At 31.0% G+C, this 20,260-nt stretch overlaps 1 long non-coding RNA gene across 1 annotated transcript; it reads right to left on the bottom strand.

Moving 5' to 3' along the window:
- Positions 1-18,112: 18,112 nt before the first annotated feature.
- LOC107963644 (uncharacterized) lies at positions 18,113-19,063 on the bottom strand. Its single transcript, XR_005920912.1, has 2 exons — positions 18,906-19,063; positions 18,113-18,565 (listed from the first exon to the last, which is right to left on the bottom strand). It is a non-coding gene; the product is annotated as an uncharacterized lncRNA (long non-coding RNA).
- Positions 19,064-20,260: the final 1,197 nt, after the last annotated feature.

Here is a 20,260-nt window from a genome sequence, read left to right as displayed (position 1 = left end):
ATAAGCTTTTAAGCGATGATAACCTAAGCATTAAGGAATCATTTTCATGACATTCTGCATTCATTCAAATGTCATTCACGCACATCTAGTTAGGAACATTTGATCCATTCTGATCATGCCATCCTAATCATTAGGCATAATTAGGTTCATTATACAGGTCATGTTCCCTAGAGAACAGATCAGTAAAAATCAAAGACAAACCTTGCCTCTCTCGTTTGTAGCAGAGCAGATTGAAGATTGCAGATCTTGCCTTCCTGTATTTGGTAGTGAAGCAGATCAAAGATGGCAGATTTTACCTCCATGTGACTACAGTGGAGTACATTGAAGCCGATAACTCTATCTCCCTGTATTTGGCAGTGGAATAGATTGAAGATCGAAGATGGAAGATTTTACCTCCCTGACTACAGTGGAGTACATTGAAGTCGATAACTCTATCTCCCTGTATTTGGCAGTAGAATAGATTGAAGATCAAAGATGGCAGATTTTACCTCCCTAACTACAGTGGAGTACATTGAAGCCAATAACTCTATCTCCCTGTATTTGGCAGTGGAATAGATTGAAGATTGCAGATCTTGCCTTCCTGTATTTGGCAGCGAAGCAGATCAAAGATGGCAGATTTTACCTCCCTGACCACAGTGGAGTACATTGAAGCCGATAACTCTATCTCCCTGTATTCGGCAATGGAATAGATTGAAGATTGCAGATCTTGCCTTCCTGTATTTGGCAGCGAAGCAGATCAAAGATGGCAGATTTTACCTCCCTGACCACAGTGGAGTACATTGAAGCCGATAACTCTATCTCCCTGTATTCGGCAGTGGAATAGATTGAAGATTGCAGATCTTGCCTTCCTGTATTTGGCAGCGAAGCAGATCAAAGATGGCAGATTTTACCTCCCTGACCACAGTGGAGTACATTGAAGCCGATAACTCTATCTCCCTGTATTCGGCAGTGGAATAGATTGAAGATTGCAGATCTTGCCTTCCTGTATTTGGCAGCGAAGCAGATCAAAGATGGCAGATTTTACCTCCCTGACCACAGTGGAGTACATTGAAGCCGATAACTCTATCTCCCTGTATTTGGCAGTGGAATAGATTGAAGATTGCAGATCTTGCCTTCCTGTATTTGGCAGCGAAGCAGATCAAAGATGGCAGATTTTACCTCCCTGACCACAGTGGAGTACATTGAAGCCGATAACTCTATCTCCCTGTATTCGGCAGTGGAATAGATTGAAGATTGCAGATCTTGCCTTCCTGTATTTGGCAGCGAAGCAGATCAAAGATGGCAGATTTTACCTCCCTGACCACAGTGGAGTACATTGAAGCCGATAACTCTATCTCCCTGTATTTGGCAGTGGAATAGATTGAATATTGCAGATCTTGCCTTCCTGTATTTGGCAGCAAAGCAGGTTGAAGACGGCGGATTTTACCTCCCTGATTACAGTAGAGTACATTGAAGCTGATAGTTCTATCTCCCGGGGCAAGAAGTAGATCGAAGATAGCAGGTCCTATCTTCCTATATTGATAGGAAGTGGATCCAAGATACAGATCTTGTCTTCCCATACTGGTGGTGAAGTAGATCGAAGAAAGCAGATCTTATCCCTGTATTTGACAGTGGAATAGATTGAGGATTGCAAATCTTGCCTTCCTGTATTTGGCAGCGAAGCAGATCGACGATGGCGGATTTTACCTCCCTGACTACAGTGGAGTACATTGAAGCCGATAACTCTACCTCCCTGCATTCAACAGTGGAATAGAGTGAAGAGCACAAATCGTATCTCCCTAAGCAGTAATGGAGCAGATCACATTCAGTCTTATATCCCTAAGCAGTAGTGGAGCAGACGAAGAAAACAACAAATCTCATCTCCATGGAGTTGCAGCAAAATAGATTTAAGTCATTGTTTCTCTGGAGCGCAGTGAAGTAGATTGAAGCAACGAGACACAGCAGAACAGAACGAGGCTACTTGAAGAAGAAAAACACCAAAAAAAGCCAAAGCTCGGCAAGCCCGGGCAAATTTGGTCTTTCTTGGTCTTTGCTCTGTTTTCGTTACACGACAACGAGCAAAGAGGGGCAGCTGTAAAGCCCAAAATCTGCCCGGGGCCCGAAACTCGGAAGCCCAAAATCCAAACGCAGCATGCCTAGGGCGCGCCGCTCCAGCCTCTGCCCAACCCCTCGCACGCCTCTGCTCCGCGCCAGCCTCCACGACGCCCATACCGTCTGACACCCCACCACTGTCGGCCACGGTCACCTGCAAAGCCAAGAAGCAGGCGCAACAACAAAGAAAATAATGTAAAAAAGGAAAAATAATTCGGTTATAAAAACCGAAAATCTCACTACACCAGGGGGATTGGGTACTAAAAAGAGAAAAATCTTGTATTGGAAAAATACTGAAATACAAACAAAGAATCAAAAACAATTTTTGAAGGTAATTTTCTTTGTGTTTTATTTATTTTATTTTTTTTTCTTTGCTTCTCTGTTTTTGGTGCAAAAGAAAAGGCAAAAAGGAAAGGGCGAAACTTACCTGAATCGGAGTCGGCGGTGAAGCTTGAACGGCAGTGGCGTGGCGGTAGTTAGGGCTTTAAAGAAGGCCTAGCAGATCCCTCTTTCTTCCCTCTGTTGTTTTAAAACAAAAAAGAAAAAAAGGAAGATGAAGCAACTTTGCGTCTATTGCTGCTGCAGAGTAGGCTTTTAATTGGAGATGAAAAGGGTTTTAAACACTGATGGGTTATTTGCGTTTTAATCCTTCATTTTATCCCATCAGTTCAAAATCATTGCGGTTTGTTTTCAAATTTTGCCATGAAATGTCGAATTTGTTTTATTTTAATCCATTGCTGCGTGGAGTTTTGGACGGAGGGATTAATTTGACTTTCGGTCCTCCACTGTTAACTGCATGTTCCATTCGATCCATTGGTGTTTTGTTTATTTCAGATTTGCCCCTGAAACTTCAATTATTTTCAATTTAATCCATAATCTTTCATTTTAAGTTTTTAGTTTATTTTATTAATATAGTTATTATTATTATTATTATTACTATTATTATTTTTTTTATACTTACATACATACACGCATGTGTACTTTATAATATATGTGTATATTTTTATTTCTAAATGTTTTAAATATATATATAGTGCGTATATATTTCATTACCATATTTTTTTTATATATATAGTTTATATATATTATATACATTCATATGTACATACTTAATATTTACACGCATATATATACGCCTTTTATTATTATTTTTATATACATGAATATATTTATATTTGCATTTTAAATTTTTTATGTATATACGTACTTACATGTATCTCTTTTATTTTTCATAAATATGCATATATGTATTTATACATACTCTTATATTTTAAAAATTTATATTTTCTTATGATATTTCTATGGTTTATAATTCATGTGTACACACATATGCTTTTTTATATTTTCATAATTTTGTACATATATATATATATGTCTTTTATCTTTTCATAATTTTTTTTTGGATCATTTTGTTCATTTATTTATTTGTTTATATGCCTGTTATTCATGTTTTAGTTTTTATCTGTTTATTATTTGTTATTGTGCCTTTTTGATTGTTTTCTTCGTTTTATTATTTATTTATCTTATGTTTTGCTCGTGTTATTTTACTTACATTATCATCATTGTTGTCACATCGTATCTTTTCAATCGGATTGGCCAAAAATGAAATTTCAAAATAAAAGTAATATTCGATATTTAGATCTTCGAGAGAATCGAGCCCTAATGCATTGGGTTCCGACTTTCTTCGTTGAATTTAAATAATCGAGATTACTCTTTAAAAAAAATGATAAAAAGCTCGTTATCAAGAATTTAATATGTTGTGTCCTAACGCATTGGATGTGACACGTTGCTTTCTCGAGACAAGGATTTTTCGAAATAAATGCAATATTCAATGTTTAATATTTTGAGAAATTGTGCCCTAACGTATTGGGTTGCGATTTCTTTATTTGATTTAAACAATTGAATATTCTTTTAAACTTTATTACATGAATCTTTTCAAATTCGAGTTTTAAACGATATCGGGAATTCGAGACATTGTGTCCTAACTTACTGGATATGATTCTTTTTTCTCAGATAACGTGAAATATGTCCCTTTTCCTGAATTTTTTTTTATGTTTTAATATAAGGATCGTATTTTTTTAAAAAAAATTTCAAAATTCTCAATTTTCGACATTAAGACACTAACTAATTAACTAGGTACCAATTTTGGGCGTATCGAGGGTGCTAATCCTTCCTCGTGCGTAATCGACTCCCGAACTCATTTTTCTGAATTTCGTAGACCAAAATCGTTGCTTTAATAAAATTAAATCATTTATTAAAAACAACCACTTTTTGAGGTGACCCGATCACACCTCATCAAAAAAAGGATTGGTGGCGACTCCCGTTTTCATTCTTTTTTTCAAAATCCAAGTCGACCCCGTTTCATCCAAAAAATGGTGTCAACACATTTATTAGAAGACTTTGGAACAACTTAGAAAAATCAATCATATAAATTTTAATATTTTAAAATATCTTTTGATTTTATTATATATATATTTACAAAGTGTATGATTTTTTTTCTTTATATATTTTTAAAATTTAGTGATCGAATTGGTGAGAGTTTGACATTTTCTTCTAATTTATTTTTCAATTCACATTAAGGATATTCTATTTTCAAGAAAAAATAACGTTCAATTTCTATTTTATTAAAAGGAGTATTGAAATAAATTACATAAAAAGGTTTCAAAAGATAATTTCTTTTAAGCTTTTTAAATTTCAATTATTAAAAGTATAATTTGAACTTGTAAAATGAAATGATTTGCAATAAAATATAACCTTTGACTTAAAAATAATTATGTACTAGAGTAGTAGCATTTGGCTGGCCTCCCCTATTTTATATCTTCCCAACTACTTCCATCTTTAACATAATTTAAATCAACAATTAGAAATAATGTCCTGTTGGAATTAGCCTGGAAATTCTAAACCAACTACCCCAACATTCCTATTGATTATTACAACAAATATTTATACTTTAGTTAAATTCAATTACATCTCTAATTAGATTTTTTAAGATATATTAACTCTCGACTAAGTATGAGAGGCAAAATCCCATTGAAAAATAATACTTTAATATTAACATACGAACGTTTTAAAATTTTTATTGAAAGAGTCGGTGTTATAATTCTAATCCCTAATTAAAGAAAAATATAGGGACTGGGGGAGGCCTAACCAATAAAATGATCAAAAAAGGTGTGAACAGAAAGGATAGGGTAGTCAATATTTGAAAGTTCAATCCATTTATTGTTCTTAATTAATTCTATGCATATTTTTCTTTCTGTTTTTTTTCCATTATAATGCAACCAGAAACTGACAAATACACAACAATGCTTCTATATATGCGTAAGCTGAAAAGAATGTTGAACGTTTCCATTGCTTCGTCGATCACGGCTCTGTGCTAAATCATCGAGTTAACGCGTGAGACGATTTTGACTCATACTATACCTTGATTTGTGGGGAAACTAAATAAGGAATTCTTTGATGCAATTTCTACTTCTCTTGGTGTATTGGTTATAGATGTTTATTTTACGGTTTATATTATGAGTTCGAATTGTAAGAATTATCTGTTAATAATATGTGCATAATAAATATATTATTATATGTATAATATTGTCTTGTTATTATTTTTTTACATATTATTGATCATGAGAAAATTAGTTAATGGACTTAACTGTTTCATTTATGTCAAAATTAAAATTTCGAAATTTAAAAAATATGAATAACTTCGTTAGAGATCAATATAGACCAAATCTACAACTTTACATATAGTGTAATATTAATAATAAAATTTTATGATAAAAAATTTTTAATTTGAAAAAAATGCAGAAACTAAAATGGATGAATTTAAAAAATACAAAAATTAGATTTGATGAAATTAAAAATCCAAACTTTTAAAAATTGAACCGAAAGGAATGTCTTCGTTATCCGAAGGCATGCAGGAGTCAAGAGAACAAGTCTTAATGTAAAATTAATCCAATCTTAAATCAATGGCCTTATTCGCAATGAGCAACTTAATCGCTTTCTTAATTACCTACCCATTAACAAAAAAATTAGTATTATATTCTTTCCAAAAAAAAAAGAAATTAATATTATATTAACTATTTTTGTCATATTAACTATAAGTTAAACCAATCAAATTAATCCACGTTCGCTTACTTTATTTCTAGTCAATGACAATTAGCAAACGATACAAATAAGTTAAAAGGCAAACTAAAAATCTCACACCCATCTGTGAAATTAAAAAATTAAAAACTTGTTACATTTAAATTAAAAAAAGAATTATATATTAATAGTAATACGGATTTATTAGATTATTTTATCGAAAATTAATTAATTTAAAAAGTTAAATTAATTAATTAATTAATTTTAGTAATACAGATTCAATATCTACTTTACGTTCTATAATATATTTTGACCATTCTGATTAATCTTGAATATAGTTACGGACCATACTACATTAAGTTGAGTCCATATAGAATTGACTTTGATTATAATAGAATTTTTTAACCCTTAAATAAATGTAATTAAAATTTCTCTTGTATTATTCGTTTCATCATTAATGAATTTTTTCTTCCTATATATCCATGGTTTTTTCTCGAAATAATTTCCGTGTAAAACTTAATAAAACTATAACTTTTGCCAATTTTATGGAATCTAAATAATATGGGAAAATGTCGTATGATTAATTGACTTGAATTCCCAAAAGAATTACTAGAAGCTTACAAAATTAAATAAAAAAAATAGGATAGAGGCCACGTTTTGCTTTTTCTTCACAGGTTTTTTCTTTCTAATTGGTGAATTTCGTCTAGAACCCAGTCAACGTCAATGATAGAAATCAAAACGAACAAGTAAATAAATATCTTATTTTCTTTTTCTAATTTTCATCTTTTGGTTTTATCACAAATAAATTAATTAGTGAATAAAAATAAAAAGAAAAGTAGCCGAAAACATTGATCTAACAAATGAAAGTAGACCACAATAATATAGTTTATGTTTTTTTCTTGCAATTCAATCTATTGTTTGTTGTTCTTCGTGTTGACAATTTAATTTATATAATGTTTGAAGTTTCTATTTTTTTGTTCTAGAATTCTTATGATTTGGGGTTTAGTTTAATTTTTTAAATAATTTTATAAAAATTATTAGTATTCTGGATGTTATCTTTATTATACACTGTCGATAAAATATGATGATTTAATTCATGCTGTTATTGTTGCAACAATTTGAAAGTTGTGTGTTTGAATATGATTAAACACGAAATACTCTATAATTTTATTTTATAATATAAGTGACATTGATTCAATTAATGAAATCATTTGAATAATTTTTTTTAAAAATAATACAATTTATTTTATAAAGTGAGGATATTTCTTTCTTTTCGAAACTAGATTGATATCTAATTAATCCGTAATACTAATTTAGTCAGAAAATTAAATTAAATTCCTGATTGGTAAAGGTTTTTCTCTTGTAGTATGAAAATAAAAATACAAAATGAAGTGGAATACAAAAGGCCCATTTATGCTCTATGTGGAGAATAATGGTCCAAATGAGAGCTAAAAATCCATCAGATGGGCCATTGTTCCAGCCATAATCCAACAATGCACGGCCCATTATTCTAGTCAAATAGTAAAGGATTGGTTTAATAACATATAGTACCTGAACTTGGTATTTTTTTTTTCTAATTTGGCACTTAAATATTTTTTGGGTTCAATTTGGCACCTAAACTTGTTAAATATTACACAAATTATTCCAAAACCCTAATGATGTTAGAAAATTCATGTTATGCTAAAAAATATCATCAGTATTAAAGGAAATTCACGTTAAAAATTTATGCATTGAATTATGCTTAATGAATTAATATTAAATAAGAAAACAAGAGTTTTAAAACCCCAAAACAAAAAAAAAATCATTATTTTAAATTAATAAAATTAAATAAATAAATTAAACAAAAAGTAATTAAATATTTAAAGTACAAGAAAGAAATATCATGTCATCTCATGGTGATTAATGTTCGCTAGCTATTAATTTGTTTTCGTTTGTTTTCTAAGAGTTTCCGCAATCTATTTATTTTTGAAAAAAGTTAGTATTTACTAATGTCTTTCTCTTTTTATTATATTTCTATGAATTGAGAAGAAAAAATGAAAATACCCAAAAAAAATATTCATTTCCTCCTTTCCTTTTTTCGTTTTTCTAATTTTTCTTCTGACTCGTTTATGGATGAAACTACCCAAAGAAATGACATTTCTTATGTAATCCCATTGACGTAAGTTTTTGTAGTCGAAAAACCTTCTTCCATGATTGTTATTGGACCAATACGTTCTTACCTCAGCTAGAGATCCACAATAGTATACTTGAATGACATTAGTTCCATCCAAATTTCTTTTTTCTTCTTGATTTTGAGTTAACTTGAAACAAATGAAGAAGCTTTAGCTTAGTAAAACATTTAGGGTTGTAATATTAAATAGAAATAAAAGGGTTTAAACAATATACACATAACATAAAATTTTTATTCTTAAGTGAAAAATATGTGAACATCTACAAAATTAACTAGAAATTCATGTGAAAAAAAATTCACATAAACCTTCTATTAAAGATTTAACAAAAGTGTGATTAAACGATCCAACATTAATAATATTAATAATGAAATTAAAATTTTTTATAGTGAAACAATCAAAATAAAGACAAATTAATAATTGAATTAAGTTTCGCTTTTGAAATTAAGACTATAATTTAATAATGGCTAATGCAATAAAAAATTTTAAAAAAAAGGGTGTCCACCAAATCTAGTTATGAAGATGAGAGTGGTTAAAAGAAGTTTGAAAACTGAAAAGCCATTGCGAATGAGATACTAATGGCATCCCTTTAATGGAAAGGCAGGCCACCGAATCCCATTATGATTTTACCTAAATTTTCACCTCAGTTAACGCCGTTCCTTTTCTTCCTTTGTTTCTCCTTTTCCATGCAAATCTTCAACCTCAAAAAGTTGAAAGACCTCTTTTCTCCTCTCCCTTAAGCTTATCTCTTTCTTTTTTAGTTTACGAGGTTAAATTATTTTAGTAGTGGTTATACTTTGTGAAAGTTATAGATTTAATTCTTATACTTCTCGAATTTAAAATTTTTTGTATTTCTAGACTCAAACAGTTACAGTTAAATTTGTTCGGTTAAATTCAATTATTAGTCATGTATTATGTGTATTGTTGTTGTTAGAATCAAGTGACCCGGATTCTTATTTAAATAAAATACAATGGAAAATAAAATAAAAGTAAAATTCATATAGAACTAGACTTCTTTTATTTTATTTTAGAATAAGGTTTTTTAAACCTTATTAAACTTCATCTATTTTATATTTATTAGGATAAGGTGTTTCAATCCTACTAGAATATGGCTTTACAAGCCTATAAATAGACATAGTCTATTCCTCTTGTATTGATTCAAATTTTCGACATAGTGAATTTTCTTCTCCTCTACCCGTGGTTTTTTCCCGAAAGAGTTTTCACGTAAAATTTGTGTGTTCTTTATTTATTTTATTTTTCACAAATTGGTATCAGAGCTTTTGAGTTGTTCATCTCAATCACAGTAATGGCGTCTTTGAAGTATGAAATTTCGCTGTTGGATCACAACATCAGATTTGCATTGTGGCAGATTAAGATGCAAGCAGTTCTTGCGCAGATGGATCTGGAGAATGCCCTACTAGGGATAGATAAGATGCCTTCGACATTAACAGATAAAGAGAATAAGCGTAAAGATCGAAAGGCGTTAACACAATTACATCTGCATTTGTCCAACGAAATTTTGCAGGATGTGATGAAAGAGAAAACTGCCGCTGCATTATGGAAGAGGCTAGAACAAATATGTATGTCGAAAACTCTAACAAGCAAGTTGCATATGAAGCAGCGTCTTTATGCTCATCGTTTGGAAGAATGTGCGTCTGTACACGAACACTTAACAATGTTTAAAGAAATTTTCTCAAACTTGGAGGCCATGGAGGTTTAGTATGATAAGGAAGATCTAGGGTTGATTCTACTTTGTTCGTTGCCCCCGTCTTATTCAACCTTTAGAGACACGATTTTATATAGCCGCGAGTCTCTCACAGTTGATGAGGTTTATGATTTTTTAACCTCGTATGATAAGATGAAACATCTTGTAGTTAAACCCGACTCTCAGGGAGAGGGTCTCATTGTTCGTGGGAGACAAGATCGAAATGCTGATGATGATCATGGTAGGACACAGGAACGGAATCCTCGTGGTAAATCTAAGGGTAGATCGAAGTCTTCAAATAGAGGTAAAACTTGTAACTTCTGCAAGAAGAAAGGGCACATTAAATCTGAGTGCTATAAGCTACAAAATAATATTAAAAGGGAGGCTGCGAATCAAAAGGGAAAACAACCAGAAAATTTCGGTGAAACTGATGTTGTAGAAAACTACAGCGATGGTGAACTTCTCGTCGTTTCTGTCAATGATTCTAAAGTAAGTGAGGAGTGGATACTTGATTCAGGTTGCACCTTCCACATGAGTCCCAATCGGGATTGGTTTACAACTTATGAAACAATGTCTGAAGGTGTTGTTTTGATGAGAAATAATGCCTCGTGTAATATCGCAGGTGTTGGAACAATTAAAGTTAAGATTTTTGATGGAGTTGTCAGAACACTTAGTGACGTACGACATGTTCCAGAATTGAAAAGAAACTTAATTTCGTTGAGTACTCTTGATTCAAAATGGTACAGATACACAGCTGAAAGTGGGGCTTTAAAGATTTCTAAAGGGTCCCTTGTTGTGATGAAAGGGCAGAGAAAAATTGCCAAGTTATATGTTTTGCAGGGTTCTACTGTTACTGGTGATGCAGCTGTCACTTCTTCTTCCTTGTCAGATGATGATATTACTAAAATTTGGCATATGCGTGAGAATGGCATGGCAGAATTGAGCAAAAGAGGACTTCTTGATGGGCAAGGAATTTGCAAACTGAATTTCTGTGAACACTGTGTTTTTGGGAAGAAAAAGAGAGTTCGATTCACTAGAGGAATCCATAACACGAAGGGAACGTTGGAGTATATTCATTCTGATCTGTGGGGGCTATCCAGAGTGCCTTCGAGAGGTGGAGCTAATTATATGCTAACCTTTATTGATGATTTTTCCAGAAAAGTTTGGGCATTCCTCCTAAAGCAGAAAAGCGATATATTTTCCGCATTTAAGTCTTGAAAAATTATGATTGAAAAACAGACGAGAAAACAGATAAAATACCTCCGTACAGACAATGGCTTAGAGTTCTGTTCTGATGAGTTTAATAGATTGTGCAAGTCAGAAGGGATCATGAGACACTTGACAGTTCGTCATACTCCACAGCAAAATGGTGTTGCAGAACGAATGAACAGAACGATCATGGAGAAGGTTCGATGTATGTTGTCAAAGGCCAACTTACTGAAGTCATTTTGGGCAGAAGCAGCCTCTACTACATTTTTTTTATCAACCGATCGCCATCCGTTGCCATTGAGAAAAAGACTCCACAAGAGGTATGGTCTAGTAATCCTGCTAATTATTCTAATTTAAAGATTTTTAGGTGTCCTGCGTATGCTCATGTTGATAATGGAAAATTGGAACCGAGATCTATTAAATGCGTTTTTCTTTGTTATAAAGATGGTGTAAAAGGGTATAAGTTATGGTGTCCTCAAAATAGAAAAGTTGTGATTAGCAGAGATGTTGTTTTTGATGAAACTGCTATGCTACCTAATTTATCTCTTAAAGACTCTTCCAATAAAGAAAACCAAAAGCAGGTGGAGCATCAGATTCACACAAAGTCAACTCCTCAAGCCATAACAAAAATTGAGAATAGAGTTGCTTCTTCCCCACAATACTTTATCGCCAAAAACAGAACTAGAAGAGAAATTAAACCTCCAAAGAAGTATGCCGAAGCTGATTTAGTTGCTTATGCTTTAAATGTGGCTGAAGATATAGATGCGAATCAAGAGCCATCTAATTATTCTGAGGCGGTTAGCTGTGAAGACTCAGAAAAGTGGATGTTTGCTATGCAAGAAGAGATGGAATCACTCCACAAAAATAGAACATGGGACCTTGTGAAACTTCCTAAAGGTAAAAAGGTTGTTCGCTGTAAATGGGTGTTTAAAAAGAAAGAAAGGACTCCAGGAGTTAAAGAACCCAGATATAAAGCAAGGCTTATTGCAAAGTGTTATAGTCAAATTCCAGGAGTGGACTTCACAGATGTGTTCTCTCCAATTGTTAAGCATAGTTCGATTCGAGCTTTGCTTGGTATTGTGGCCATGCATGATTTGGAGCTTGAGCAGTTAGATGTAAAAACTGCATTTCTGCATGGAGAACTTGAGGAGGATATTTACATGGAACAACCAGAGGGTTTTATAGTCTCAGAAAAAGAGGACTATGTTTGCTTGCTGAGAAAGTCCCTTTACGGTTTGAAACAGTCACCAAGACAGTGGTACAAGAGGTTTGATTTCTTTATGACTTCTCATGATTTCAAAAGAAGTAGTTTAGACAGTTGTGTTTACTTTAAGAAAAATAGTGACGGTTCTTTTGTGTATCTACTTTTTTATGTTGATGACATGTTGATAGCAGCAAAAGATAAAGGAGAGATAAGAAAGGTCAAAGCCCAACTAAGTGAAGAATTTGAGATGAAAGATTTAGGACCAGCAAAGAAGATACTTGGTATGGAGATTCTTAGAGATAGAAAAGCAAGTAAATTGTACCTAAGTCAGAAGGGGTACATTGAAAAAGTTCTTTGTAGGTTCAATATGCAGAGTGCTAAGCCTATTAGTACTCCTTTAGCAGCCCATTTCAGACTTTCATTGGCTTTGTCTCCACAATCAGATTATGAGATTGAGTACATGTCACATGTTCCATACTCTAGTGCAGTGGGATCTCTCATGTATGCTATGGTTTGCTCAGGTCCAGATTTATCATATGCAGTCAGTGCAGTTAGCAGATACATGGCAAATCCCGGTAAAGAACATTGGAAAGCAGTTCAGTGGATTTTAAGATACTTACGAGGCACTACTGATGTTTGCTTACAATTTGGAAGAACTAAAGATGGAGTCATAGGGTATGTTAATGCTGATTTTGCTGGAGACCTTGATAGAAGAAGATCTCTCACAGGTTACGTCTTTACAATCGGATGTTGTGCAATTAGTTGGAAAGCCACTTTGCAAACTACAGTCGCTTTGTCTACTACTGAAGCTGAGTACATGGCAATTACTGAGGCTTGTAAAGAAGCTATTTGGTTGAAAGGACTATTTAGTGAACTCAATGAAGACCTTCAAATCAGTACAGTATTTTGTGACAGTCAGAGTGCCATCTTCCTTACAAAAGATCAAATGTTTCATGAGAGAACAAAACATATTGATGTTCGGTATCATTTTGTTCGTGATATTATTACTCGTGGTGATATTGTTGTGAGCAAAATTAGTACTCATGAAAATCTTGCAGATATGATGACTAAGGCACTTCGTATAACTAAGTTTGAGCATTGCTTAGACTTGGTTGATGTTCATTGTTGAAGTTAAACCCTTAAGGGGTTTTATGGAAGAGGTGGAGAACTTGTTCGCGATAAAGAACTTGTTTATTGAGAATTTGTGTCAAGGTGGAGATTGTTAGAATTAAGTGACCCGAATTCTTATTTCAATGAAATACGATGGAAAATAAAATAAAAGTAAAATCCATATAGAACTAGACTTCTTTTATTATATTTTAGAATAAGGTTTTTTAAACCTTATTAAACTCCATCTATTTTATATTTATTAGGATAAGGTGTTTCAATCCTACTAGAATATGGCTTTACAAGATAGTCTATTCCTCTTGTATTGATTCAAGTTTTCGACATAGTGAATTTTCTTCTACTCTTCCCGTGGTTTTTTCTCGAAAGGGTTTCCACGTAAAATTTGTGTGTTATTTATTTTATTTTATTTTATTTTTCACTGTTGTAGATTTAATCTATATTCTTTAATTAGATCATTCTAAGTCCTTATACTTTTTAAATTCTGAAATTTTAGTCTTGATGCAAATGACAATCATTAATTTAATTAAATTTTTAGTGAGTAATATGTGGAAATAATAAGTTGATATGTCATCAAATATATGATAATATGTTTGCCACATTAAGTTTTGGAAATATGAGAACTTAATATCGTTTGGTGAGAATTAAAATTTTAAAGTTCGAAAAATCCAAGAACTAAAAATAACCGATTTAAAATATAAAGACTAAATTCACAACTCTCATAAAATATAAAGACTAAAAGGTATTTACCTGACATTTGCAAGCTCAATCTCTTGGTTGACTAAAGAAAATCTTTACGACTGAGATCTGCAAGAAAACTAGTCTTTAGATTAAAAATCGAAATGATTGATGTTAACTTAAAATAATATGAAACTAAACTCGAAAAAAATTAAATTAAAAATCATTTAAACTTTAAATTTAAATTCATCTAATTTACATATCTATTTGCAAATGTGATTGTACAAACTTTTAAAAATATATATAAAAATAAGTATTTAGAATAAAAAATTTCATGAAAGGCATGCATGAAAGATTACAAGTCCCTACATAGCAATGTGCAATCATGTGAGAGAGTGAAGTGCAAACAAAAAAAAAAGTTGATGGAATAATATAGGGCCATACCAATTTATCAAGTGTATGCCTATTCTTTTAACCTAGCTATTAATCTTCTTTATTCCTTACTAATGCACTGTAATCTCAAGTGTTTTTTTCTCCTTAATCTAGACCTTATATTAATTTAATATGTACTCAACATCTTTTTATTATTAATAAAAATTTTAATAGATTTTATTCATAAGTTTCGTCAAACCAGATTCAAAGTAAAAAAAGTTGATCAAAGTTTATTGTGATTTATAGGTTTTGAAAATTTTGATTGTTTTTATATAAGAATAAGTCTCAAAACTATACATGAATATTTGTTAAATGTTGAATACTGTACATGAACTTTGATTTTGAATAATTTTATATATAAAATTTTGTTTACTTCAATTTTCTTAAATCACTAGTACAATTATCAATATAATACTCATTAAACCAATCAAAATTCATGTATAATTTTGATATTTTTCACTTTTTATATATTACTAATTAAGTAAACCCAATTCAATTGTCATCCAACCCTGCTTGTCCCATGCATTAATTTGCATAGTTTATTTATTAACCTACTTATGGATTATTAATTCTTTTCCAATTTTAATTTCTTCCATTCTCAAATCGATGATAAACGTTGAATTCGTAGCACTAAAAACTATTTCGGGTTTCAAATGATTGAAGTCACTTCTTTGGAACATGATAAAACTTCAAAGCTTCACAGCTATGGCCAGATGGGTTGCATAAACCGTTCCCACAACCTACAATTATTTGAACATGAAAATTTGAGTTTTTAAAATTCAGTAGGGACACAACCCCCCTCTAACACTCTAATACAGTAACTCAACTGCTCCGAGGCATAGTTTTAAAAATCGAATCCATTATACAGTTAAAGTTTCAATAAATTATGAAATCGATTCAATCGATTTTCATTTTGATTCAACTGATTTCAAGTTGTTTGTTTAAAAACTAAGCCAACTCTTTTGTTTAAACCGATTTCTAATTCGATTGACTACTTCGATCGGGTTCAACAATTAGACTCTAGGTTGATATTTTACCATATCAATATGGATAACTCCAATCAAAACCTCTTGAATAGTTTGAATTTTGAAATATAAATTTCAGTTATAATGCAAGAAGGAAAGAAAATTGTAGATAAGGAATCTGTAAAGTTATAGTGAAACCAGCATGGACATAATTTTGATGTGCATGCTTTTGGAAACACATTATCACTCAGATTCTCCTGCCCCCATCTCTACCTTTCCTCGACCTCTGCTTTTTGTAGATGCATTAGTTTATTTTATACTCATATGCATATGCAAATACACTCAATTTAATTTGGAGATGATGTCCGAACTTGGCTCAATCGTAAAATCAAGAGCCTGGAAATTTTGAGGTCTCAGATTTAAGATCAGCTAATTAATTTGAAATGAGTTAAATATTTAGTTCAAATCGTGTAATGCTTGTTTATACTAAAATTGTTATAACTTCAAAAAGTAAGATTAATTTTACAATATATCCTCAAATTATGGATAAAATTTTAAATTGGTTAATGTTACAATTGAAAGTTCAAACTAAAGTATTGTGTCGATCATGTCTTTTTGTGATTTAACCGTTAATTTTTTCTTTAAATGTCAGTTTAGATCTTATATTCTTCTTTTTTTTTCAATATATATATGTGAATTAATGAATATTTTAAACACATTAAATTTAAGCTAACATTTAACGCAAAAAATATTACTAAATTAACAATTTTTTTATTAAAACGATACTTTATGAATGTCTTAAAATTTAAGATCAATTTAAAATTTAGCTAATAAAATAGGGATGTTTGATGCAATTAATTTAAATAATAATTATAAATTTAACTTAACAAGTAAATATCTTTAAAATAATAACAAAACTAATAAATGTTTTTAAAATAATAACAAAATTAACAATAAAATAAGTTTTATACAATATCCAAACAATAACAACAAAATTGTAGTAACATGATAGTAAAATAGTAACAAAATAGAGAGAAAACAATAAGAAAATAATATTAAAAAAAAATTTATCCTTTAGTAAATTCAAGCCAAGTCTGGGCTAAAAATGCCTTACCCAAGACCTAATCCTTTTTTAAACAAGTCTTATTTTTTTGTCTAAGTCTATTCTTCGGACCTATATTTTTATCCAAATTCTCTCACATTTCGGGTAGACCTTCGGGCCATGCCGAGTGACCTGAACCATGATCAAGTCTAGATGCAATTAATCTAAATAATAATTATAAAGATGGGAGGGAACAATAGTACACTGTAGTCAGCAAATGATAGTAACGTAACATCAAAAGTTTATAAAAATAAATTTAAGTGGGTTTATTTTTTGTAATATATTATATAATTCAATGACTGTAAACAAAATTATATATTTTCAATTCATCAAATATAAATATTTATTAGAAATTTTATCACATGCATATGCGTGTGAAAATAATATATTTATAATACAGAGTTATGTTTAAAAATAACATACAATAAATAATAAAATGTATAGTTTGAAACTATTTAATAAACACATGAAATGTGTACAATGTTAAAATGAAAAAAAAAGTGAAAACATAAATACACCATATTAAGAATATTAAATGACCAATTGTTTATCATAGTTTTGTTATCAATCTTGAACTAGCATCGAGTTAACTTGTAACACCATCTCATCAACAATATTATTAATATTAAATTTTATCACACTCACGATATGAGTGAACAGAAATATTTTATATTAAAAACATATTTATAAAAATATTTCAAATAAATAATTATTGGTGGAGTGAAAAAGGATTTTTATATAAATTTATTAGTCTTGTGTTTAATTCTCAAATAATATTTTTATTATTTTATTTGATTATTATATACTTGTACCACCAACTGAAGTATTATATATATATAATAACAGCAAAAAAAATAACCATGTTTTATCAAACTTTTTGAGAAAATAAAATTGATTTGTAATTTTTATCTTAAAAATAGCTATCAAGGACTACCAAAACTATGTGGTCGACAGCAAATAACAAATCAAATCACTTAAAATTAACGTAATTCCGAATCATTTTCTGCTCATTCATATGCATCCAACTTGATGCAAATTAAGTATCACCAATCACTTTGGGTTAGGGTCTACAAATAAAAAATAAAAATAAATTAAAATAGAACCGTGGTCAATGAGGTCTTAACTTGTTGATTAAAGTTTTTAAATTATTAAATATTTAATTTCATGTTTCATCTATGTAATTATAATATATGAATTTCTAATTTTCCTATATATATTATATTTAAGTTTTATTCGATTTTTCTCTATTTAATTTAATTCTTTCTAATTCTTTGTCGATTGTGTATATTGTATTTGTAATAATGAAATTTCATGGTGAAATTTATTTCCCTGGTTTAATTAACAACAGCATCATGATTTTGATTACAATGTTTTTTCTTTTTCATAGATTTGCTCATTGATTTCAAAAGGAAAATAAATGCAGAAAGATTGGTGGTGTAGTTTTGGTTGCTGGCCTTAGCCATATGTTGTAGCCGAGTTTGCTATTTTGATCCACAACATGGAGGATGATGTTGGATTACTCCCACCTCAGAAAATTCATAGGTAATGGTTGGACGTGGGTTTGAGGGGGAGGAAAAAGCTTTAGTCAAATCCTTGGCCAAAATCAGTCAGTTTTAGTCAAAATCAATGTTTGCTAAGTCTACACTTCATTTGATCATGTAAAGCCCAAAATCTGCCCGGGCTCATACCAGCAAACCCCCCCACTTGCCCACTTGCGCCGTTGCCCTATGTGCGCAACCACTCAACCTCGCACGCCTCTGCTCCGCGCCAGCCTCCACGCATGCCCATCACCGTCTGCACCCCATGCCTCTGTCACCTCCATCGTGCCCATCCCATGCAAAGAGACAAAACAGAAACAATAGGAAATTAGATGAAAATGGGTTATAAAAACCCGAATCAAAAATTGTACGGGGGGCTTTTTTTTTTCTTTCTTCTTCTTTTCTACTTTGTAAACACTAAAGAGAAATTTACAGTCTTCAATAAACAGATAGCAGTGATTGTTAAAAACAAAAAGAAAAAACAAAAGGTTGTATTTTTTTCTTTGTTCCTTTCGATTTTTACATACATATACATATATGTCTTTATTTTCTATCTATTTAACATAAAAATATACAACAAATAAAAAAAAAACAAAAAATAAATTTTTTACCTTTTTCGGCCACCGCATGCGGTGGCCGGCGCCGGCGCCGGCGAGCCTCCGGTGGCCGTCCGGTGACCGGCCCCCCTAGCCGGATTTTCCTTCCCCCTCCCTTCTCTCTTCCTTCTCTCTTCCCTCTCTCTTCTTTTTTTTTTCTTTCCCTCTCCCCAAATGATTTTTTGGTTAGTTTGGGCCTTATATAGCCCTCCAAAACGACGTCGTTTTGGGGGCTACACTTAAGCCCCAAAACGACGTCGTTTTGGCCATGCCCGACCCATCCGACCCGACCCGCTAGAGGATCCGCGTGTTTTCGTTTGAATGGGATATTTATGCGCGCAGTCCTTCCGCTTTTCTGATGCTTCACAATTAAGTTTTTTATGGTTTTCAATTTGGCCCTATAATTTCTCGCGCTTTTCGATTTAGTCCCCGCCAATGTGCTGCGTTTTAATGGAAAGGAATAATTGTTGTTTCGGTCCCCCAACATTTCACGCGCGTACAATTAAGTCCCTTTTCTTTGTTTTCATTTCAAATTGGCCCCACAACTTTGTTTTTAATTCAATTTTAGTCCTTTTTTGTTGATTTTTATATCTTTATTAAATATCCTTGTTATTTTATATTACCATTATTATTATTATGTATTAGTATATATTTTTATTATGTACGTGTATACCTATATATATTCTCATATTTAATATTTTTATTTCACTTTATTTTAATATTTATTAATGTTATGTTTGTTTCTTTTATATTCCAATGTTATCATTATTATTATTCTTATTATTTTTATTAGTTTATGCTTTGATATATATTTATATATTTATAATACGTATATATACTTGATATATTTGTATATACCTCGGTAATATTATTACTAGTTTTCAATATACGCATATATTACCTAAATATTTTAGTATTATGTAAATATTTTAACATTATATTATATATGTATTTATATATTACGTATGTACATATACCTTTTAATATTATATTTGTATTACGTAAATATTATTTTAAATACTGTATTGTATATATATATATCCTTAGTACCACGTTACATATATATTGTGTATATACTTGTTTTCTTACCCTTATTATATTCGTTGTTAATACATTTATTTTTTTTTATACATGTATACGTACCCTTTTTATAATATTATTTTTTACACATATATGTATATATTTATCTATGTTTTCATATTCTATAATTTATATGCATTTCTTATTTTATGGCTTAAAATTATACATGCATATACTTTTTTACATAATTGTATTTATTGTCATCATTGTTATTTGGCGTTTGTTTATTTATTCATGTACACTTGTGCTTTTTCTAAAAGGTTAGTTCTATTTATTTATTTGTATGCTTT

This window comes from Gossypium hirsutum, chromosome A03 (assembly GCF_007990345.1).
Source record: "Gossypium hirsutum isolate 1008001.06 chromosome A03, Gossypium_hirsutum_v2.1, whole genome shotgun sequence".
In the NCBI taxonomy this organism is placed as follows: domain Eukaryota; kingdom Viridiplantae; phylum Streptophyta; class Magnoliopsida; order Malvales; family Malvaceae; genus Gossypium; species Gossypium hirsutum.
This window is presented reverse-complemented; position numbering and strand designations above follow the sequence as displayed.